This window comes from Scylla paramamosain, unplaced genomic scaffold, assembly GCF_035594125.1.
Source record: "Scylla paramamosain isolate STU-SP2022 unplaced genomic scaffold, ASM3559412v1 Contig66, whole genome shotgun sequence".
Taxonomy (NCBI): domain Eukaryota; kingdom Metazoa; phylum Arthropoda; class Malacostraca; order Decapoda; family Portunidae; genus Scylla; species Scylla paramamosain.
In genome coordinates this window covers 320,001-327,500 of record NW_026973731.1, presented here as the reverse complement: position 1 = coordinate 327,500, position 7,500 = coordinate 320,001, and the positions used below count along the sequence as shown (strand labels likewise).

The 7,500-nt window shown below is 42.7% G+C and overlaps 1 protein-coding gene across 3 annotated transcripts in view; it reads left to right on the top strand.

Moving 5' to 3' along the window:
- LOC135098499 (uncharacterized) overlaps positions 1-7,500 on the top strand; it is a 37,301-nt gene that overhangs the window by 4,023 nt on the left and 25,778 nt on the right. The window contains exon 1 of one of the 3 annotated variants that reach the window (XM_064000903.1): positions 7,085-7,102. The exons of the other annotated variants lie outside the window; for them this stretch is intronic. The gene's annotated coding sequence lies outside the window, so the exon portion shown is untranslated. Of the gene's footprint in view, positions 1-7,084; positions 7,103-7,500 lie in introns of those variants that run through there. 3 annotated transcript variants of the gene reach the window in all.

The following is a 7,500-nucleotide window of genomic DNA, read 5'->3' as shown; positions in this document are numbered from 1 at the left end:
ATATAAACACACATTCTCTCTCTCTCTCTCTCTCTCTCTCTCTCTCTCTCTCTCTCTCTCTCTCTCTCTCTCTCTCTCTCTCTCTCTCTCTCTCTCTCTCTCTCTCTCTCTCTCTCTCTCTCTCTCTCTCTCTCTCTCTCTCTCTCTCTCTCTCTCTCTCTCTCTCTCTCTCTCTCTCTCTCTCTCTCTCTCTCTCTCTCTCTCTCTCTCTCTCTCTCTCTCTCTCTCTCTCTCTCTCTCTCTCTCTCTCTCTCTCTCTCTCTCTCTCTCTCTCTCTCTCTCTCTCTCTCTCTCTCTCTCTCTCTCTCTCTCTCTCTCTCTCTCTCTCTCTCTCTCTCTCTCTCTCTCTCTCTCTCTCTCTCTCTCTCTCTCTCTCTCTCTCTCTCTCTCTCTCTCTCTCTCTCTCTCTCTCTCTCTCTCTCTCTCTCTCTCTCTCTCTCTCTCTCTCTCTCTCTCTCTCATATAAACACACATTCTCTCTCTCTCTCTCTCTCTCTCTCTCTCTCTCTCTCTCTCTCTCTCTCTCTCTCTCTCTCTCTCTCTCTCTCTCTCTCTCTCTCTCTCTCTCTCTCTCTCTCTCTCTCTCTCTCTCTCTCTCTCTCTCTCTCTCTCTCTCTCTCTCTCTCTCTCTCTCTCTCTCTCTCTCTCTCTCTCTCTCTCTCTCTCTCTCTCTCTCTCTCTCTCTCTCTCTCTCTCTCTCTCTCTCTCTCTCTCTCTCTCTCTCTCTCTCTCTCTCTCTCTCTCTCTCTCTCTCTCTCTCTCTCTCTCTCTCTCTCTCTCTCTCTCTCTCTCTCTCTCTCTCTCTCTCTCTCTCTCTCTCTCTCTCTCTCTCTCTCTCTCTCTCTCTCTCTCTCTCTCTCTCTCTCTCTCTCTCTCTCTCTCTCTCTCTCTCTCTCTCTCTCTCTCTCTCTCTCTCTCTCTCTCTCTCTCTCTCTCTCTCTCTCTCTCTCTCTCTCTCTCTCTCTCTCTCTCTCTCTCTCTCTCTCTCTCTCTCTCTCTCTCTCTCTCTCTCTCTCTCTCTCTCTCTCTCTCTCTCTCTCTCTCTCTCTCTCTCTCTCTCTCTCTCTCTCTCTCTCTCTCTCTCTCTCTCTCTCTCTCTCTCTCTCTCTCTCTCTCTCTCTCTCTCTCTCTCTCTCTCTCTCTCTCTCTCTCTCTCTCTCTCTCTCTCTCTCTCTCTCTCTCTCTCTCTCTCTCTCTCTCTCTCTCTCTCTCTCTCTCTCTCATATAAACACACATTCTCTCTCTCTCTCTCTCTCTCTCTCTCTCTCTCTCTCTCTCTCTCTCTCTCTCTCTCTCTCTCTCTCTCTCTCTCTCTCTCTCTCTCTCTCTCTCTCTCTCTCTCTCTCTCTCTCTCTCTCTCTCTCTCTCTCTCTCTCTCTCTCTCTCTCTCTCTCTCTCTCTCTCTCTCTCTCTCTCTCTCTCTCTCTCTCTCTCTCTCTCTCTCTCTCTCTCTCTCTCTCTCTCTCTCTCTCTCTCTCTCTCTCTCTCTCTCTCTCTCTCTCTCTCTCTCTCTCTCTCTCTCTCTCTCTCTCTCTCTCTCTCTCTCTCTCTCTCTCTCTCTCTCTCTCTCTCTCATATAAACACACATTCTCTCTCTCTCTCTCTCTCTCTCTCTCTCTCTCTCTCTCTCTCTCTCTCTCTCTCTCTCTCTCTCTCTCTCTCTCTCTCTCTCTCTCTCTCTCTCTCTCTCTCTCTCTCTCTCTCTCTCTCTCTCTCTCTCTCTCTCTCTCTCTCTCTCTCTCTCTCTCTCTCTCTCTCTCTCTCTCTCTCTCTCTCTCTCTCTCTCTCTCTCTCTCATATAAACACACATTCTCTCTCTCTCTCTCTCTCTCTCTCTCTCTCTCTCTCTCTCTCTCTCTCTCTCTCTCTCTCTCTCTCTCTCTCTCTCTCTCTCTCTCTCTCTCTCTCTCTCTCTCTCTCATATAATAACACATTCTCTCTCTCTCTCTCTCTCTCTCTCTCTCTCTCTCTCTCTCTCTCTCTCTCTCTCTCTCTCTCTCTCTCTCTCTCTCTCTCTCTCTCTTTTTTTTTTTTTTTTTATTTAAACAAAATTTACATCAGGCTTAAAACAATACGTTTTTTATGCTGTTATTTGAAAAGCCTATACTTAAATGTAAAGAAAGAAGAAAATATATATATACAAAACTCTCTCTCTCTCTCTCTCTCTCTCTCTCTCTCTCTCTCTCTCTCTCTCTCTCTCTCTCTCTCTCTCTCTCTCTCTCTCTCTCTCTCTCTCTCTCTCATATAAACACACATTCTCTCTCTCTCTCTCTCTCTCTCTCTCTCTCTCTCTCTCTCTCTCTCTCTCTCTCTCTCTCTCTCTCTCTCTCTCTCTCTCTCTCTCTCTCTCTCTCTCTCTCTCTCTCATATAAACATACATTCTCTCTCTCTCTCTCTCTCTCTCTCTCTCTCTCTCTCTCTCTCTCTCTCTCTCTCTCTCTCTCTCTCTCTCTCTCTCTCTCTCTCTCTCTCTCTCTCTCTCTCTCTCTCTCTCTCTCTCTCTCTCTCTCTCTCTCTCTCTCTCTCTCTCTCTCTCTCTCTCTCTCTCTCTCTCTCTCTCTCTCTCTCTCTCTCTCTCTCTCTCTCTCTCTCTCTCTCTCTCTCTCTCTCTCTCTCTCTCTCTCTCTCTCTCTCTCTCTCTCTCTCTCTCTCTCTCTCTCTCTCTCTCTCTCTCTCTCTCTCTCTCTCTCTCTCTCTCTCTCTCTCTCTCTCTCTCTCTCTCTCTCTCTCTCTCTCTCTCTCTCTCTCTCTCTCTCTCTCTCTCTCTCTCTCTCTCTCTCTCTCTCTCTCTCTCTCTCTCTCTCTCTCTCTCTCTCTCTCTCTCTCTCTCTCTCTCTCTCTCTCTCTCTCTCTCTCTCTCTCTCTCTCTCTCTCTCTCTCTCTCTCTCTCTCTCTCTCTCTCTCTCTCTCTCTCTCTCTCTCTCTCTCTCTCTCTCTCTCTCTCTCTCTCTCTCTCTCTCTCTCTCTCTCTCTCTCTCTCTCTCTCTCTCTCTCTCTCTCTCTCTCTCTCTCTCTCTCATATAATAACACATTCTCTCTCTCTCTCTCTCTCTCTCTCTCTCTCTCTCTCTCTCTCTCTCTCTCTCTCTCTCTCTCTCTCTCTCTCTCTCTCTCTCTCTCTCTCTCTCTCTCTCTCTCTCTCTCTCTCTCTCTCTCTCTCTCTCTCTCTCTCTCTCTCTCTCTCTCTCTCTCTCTCTCTCTCTCTCTCTCTCTCTCTCTCTCTCTCTCTCTCTCTCTCTCTCTCTCTCTCTCTCTCTCTCTCTCTCTCTCTCTCTCTCTCTCTCTCTCTCTCTCTCTCTCTCTCTCTCTCTCTCTCTCTCTCTCTCTCTCTCTCTCTCTCTCTCTCTCTCTCTCTCTCTCTCTCTCATATAAACACACATTCTCTCTCTCTCTCTCTCTCTCTCTCTCTCTCTCTCTCTCTCTCTCTCTCTCTCTCTCTCTCTCTCTCTCTCTCTCTCTCTCTCTCTCTCTCTCTCTCTCTCTCTCTCTCTCTCTCTCTCTCTCATATAAACACACATTCTCTCTCTCTCTCTCTCTCTCTCTCTCTCTCTCTCTCTCTCTCTCTCTCTCTCTCTCTCTCTCTCTCTCTCACTTAAACACTTAAACACTTAAACACTTTATTATGTTTGTCTGTAGTACATATATAAGCTTAATTAATTGAAAGACAAACAGCCCGTTATGAAGCACAAGCTTTTTGGGCACACTTAATATCTACTTAATACTGAAATGTAAAACAACACTAAACTAAAAATCTAATTGAAGAAAATGTAAAAAAAAAATATATATATAAATAAATAAATAGCAATAACAAAAGATTTAGGGATAAATGGCTTTGCAAGAACAGGAAGGAAAGGAGAAAAATCATAATTATACATGAGAAATAGAGAAAATTGAAGTGGAATCTGATTATAAACAAGCAAATATTTGTTTTGAGAATAATTAAACAAACAGAAATAAATATGTATATATACTAGAGGATATAAACTATTTTAGTTACAGAGGATATGAACTATTTGGTTACAATACCAAGAAACAAAATAATTGATATTGATAAAAATTGATTGAAGTACAAGATGTGTCAGTATTGAGACAATAAATATTCTTTTAGTTTTCTCTTAAAGATATTTACGCTTAATGAATTTTTTATATGTGACAGGGTGCTATTCCATATTTTGGGACCTTTATACATTAGAGAGTGTTGGTAGAGAGTTAAGGTATGATGGGGAATCTGTAGAGAATGCCTGTAGCGTGTGGAGTGGTTATGAGTTAGGGTCAGGGTATTGTTGTTGTTGAAATTTATCAATTTGAACATGTATGATGCAATAGAGAAGTTTGATAAGTCAGAGAGTTGAAGGATTTTCATAGATTTAAAGAGTGGAGGTGTGTGTTGGAGGAAGTCACTATTAGTCATGATTCTAATAATTTTCTTGTGGAGGATGTTTAGATTTTGTAGATGACATGGGTAGGTAGTGGACCAAATTGGATTACAGTAGGTTAAGTGTGGGTATATATGGGCATAATACATGATTTTCATAATTTCCACTGGAACAAAGTTTTTTATTTTCAGCAATAGAGCTATTGATCTAGATCATTTTAGGCAAAGGTTTGATATGTGATATTTAAAGGTAAGATTATTGTCTTACCTTGTCTCTCTCTCTCTCTCTCTCTCTCTCTCTCTCTCTCTCTCTCTCTCTCTCTCTCTCTCTCTCTCTCATCTTGGAGGGGAAATTGTACACTTCCAATGAGAGAGAGAGAGAGAGAGAGAGAGAGAGAGAGAGAGAGAGAGAGAGAGAGAGATTTCATCCCTTTCATATCGTTTCAGGCAAATAACATTATCTCTCTCTCTCTCTCTCTCTCTCTCTCTCTCTCTCTCTCTCTCTCTCTCTCTCTCTCTCTCTCTCTCTCTGACAAGTTACCTTGTACCATTATCTTATAAAATGGAAGATAATAAAACAATTATCAATAAAGAATGACAGGTATGATGTCTCTGTTGTGATAAAAGAGGTGGATCCTGTAAATCATTTTGCGAGTCCTCACTGATGTCTTTGCTTTCTTCAGTTTGTTCTTCTAAATATTCAGTGTCAGTGTCTTCAAACTCAGAAGCAGTGGTAAATACATATGTTGTGTCCTGCTCCATGGTGAGTTATGATCTGAGATCCTTGGCTCTTATCAGGCTGTCTCTTACCACTCATCATGGTGCTTTCCACCCGGCGGGTCGCTGGGGTTGCCAAGTGTTGCCCGGAGAACGGGAAAATAGCTTAGTTACCGCTACATTTCCAGAGCTAGTGACAACACTACATGTGGAAACGTGCCAGACGCTTCCACTCACACCTTCTCACTCAAGAAACCGCGCTTGGACCTCAAAATTGGGGCGCAAAAATTCTTGATTAGGGGTGTGACCGCCGTCGCTGCGGACGCATTTTTGCAATTGTATATGTACGATTGCCGGAAGGAAAGGGTTAAGGAGTATGGGCAAGTTAGGAATGATAGGGATTGGTAAGTTAGGAATGGATTGAGTAAATAAATTGTGAATGGGATAGATAAGTCAGTTAGAAGTAGTGTTGGTTAGGCAGGATTAAGGTGAATAAGTAGGTTAGGAAAGGGATTTGTAAGCAAGTTAGGAATGGAATGGGTAATTTATGAGAAGGATTATTAAGTTAGAAATATAGTGGTGAGTGTATTTAAGTTAAGAATGGGAGGAGTAAATAAGTTAGGAATGGTGTGGAATGAAATAGGTAATCTTTAAATGTGGAAAAGTCAATGTAATATATAAGTTAGGAACAGAGTGGGTAAGAGGAAGAGGACATGCAAGTTAGGAATGGGACATTTAAGTTAGGAATGGGATAAATTAGGAATGGGGTATGTAAATTAGGAATGGGATATTTAAGTTAGGAATGGGATATGTAGTTTAGGAATGGGATATGTAAGTTAGGAATGAAATATGCAAGTTAGGAATGGTATATTTAAGTTAGGAATGGGATATGTAAGTTAGGAATGGGATATGCAAGTTAGGAATGGGATAAGTTAGGAAAAAAAAATTTTACAAACTGGTTGAATGAGTAAAGAACGGTGTGAGAAAGTTAGGAACAGGGTGGGTGAGTTAGGGAAGGTGGTGGTGGTGGTGGTGGTGGTAGTCAGGAAACAGAAGTATGAATATTAATGAGTTATAATTTTTCTCACCTATAAAATTTGCATTCTTGTGTCACTTCAATTAAATAAGACATTTATGAGGCAGTTAGGTTAGGTTAGGTTAGGTTAGGTTAGGTTAGGTTAGGATATTGTGGATAGTCATCTGTCTTAATGCTATAACTTGTGTGTGTGTGTGTGTGTGTGTGTGTGTGTGTGTGTGTGTGTGTGTGTGTGTGTGTGTGTGTGTGTGTGTGTACTTTAAAATTGAATGTATTTATGTAGTTGTATCTCAGTTGTACTTAATCTCTCTCTCTCTCTCTCTCTCTCTCTCTCTCTCTCTCTCTCTCTCTCTCTCTCTCTCTCTCTCTCTCTCTCTCTCTCTCTCTCTCTCTCTCCTCCTCCTCCTCCTCCTCCTCCTCCTCCTCCTCCTCCTCCTCCTCCTCCTCCTCCTAATGCTAGGGAAATTCTTTTCTTCTTGCTTCTAGTACAACTAATATTACTACTGCAACAACTACTACTACTACTACTACTACTACTTTTCAGGCCAGGACAATGACAGCACCTACACTATCCTGGACCTCTACTACTACTACTACTACTATTACTGCTACTACTACCACTGCTACCAACACTGGCCTCTATGTTGGCCTGGTGTTTGGGTTAATTTTGTGTCTAATGTTTGTGGCAACACTGTTCTTCCTTAGACGGTAAGTTATAAGTGTTGTTGTTGTTGTTGTTGTTGTTGTTGTTGTTGTTGATGTTGTTCTACTTCCTCCTAGTCCTTATATAATCACCATCATTATCTCTACCCTCACAGAAAACAGAGAAGAGGAGGGGGAAGGAGCAGTCTGGAGGAGGAGGAGGAGGAGGAGGAGGAGGAGGGGGTTAGAGGCCGCCCCTGCCTCCACCAATGACATGAAATTTGAGGTCAACCATTCCATGACCTATTCCAGCATTACTGACCCTACTACTGGTAAGCTGACTAAATTATTCTCTCCACCAGTGTTTCTTCTTTCCTCCATATCTCCTTCCACAAGTTACCTCCACGTTTCTCCTTCCGCTTGAACCTTCTTTGATCTTTCCTCCATCTCTCCTCCAAGTCAGACTATTCTATCATGCTTACTAACATTGTAATTTTCAATCTGTAGAACACCACCTCTCCTCTTCTAAACCTCATCTTCTTTTCCTCACATAAACTCAGGTGTGTGAGGCAACTGACAGTAGGCCCTTTTCTGTTCCTTCATACTTTCTGTATCTCATTTTTCAATCCAAAGCTGGATGCTGCGTTTATGTGGGCAGCGACTTAACCTGCTCTCGTGCACAATTTTATCCCTATGTGTAACCAATTTACCTCTCTGTTGGTGAAATCAT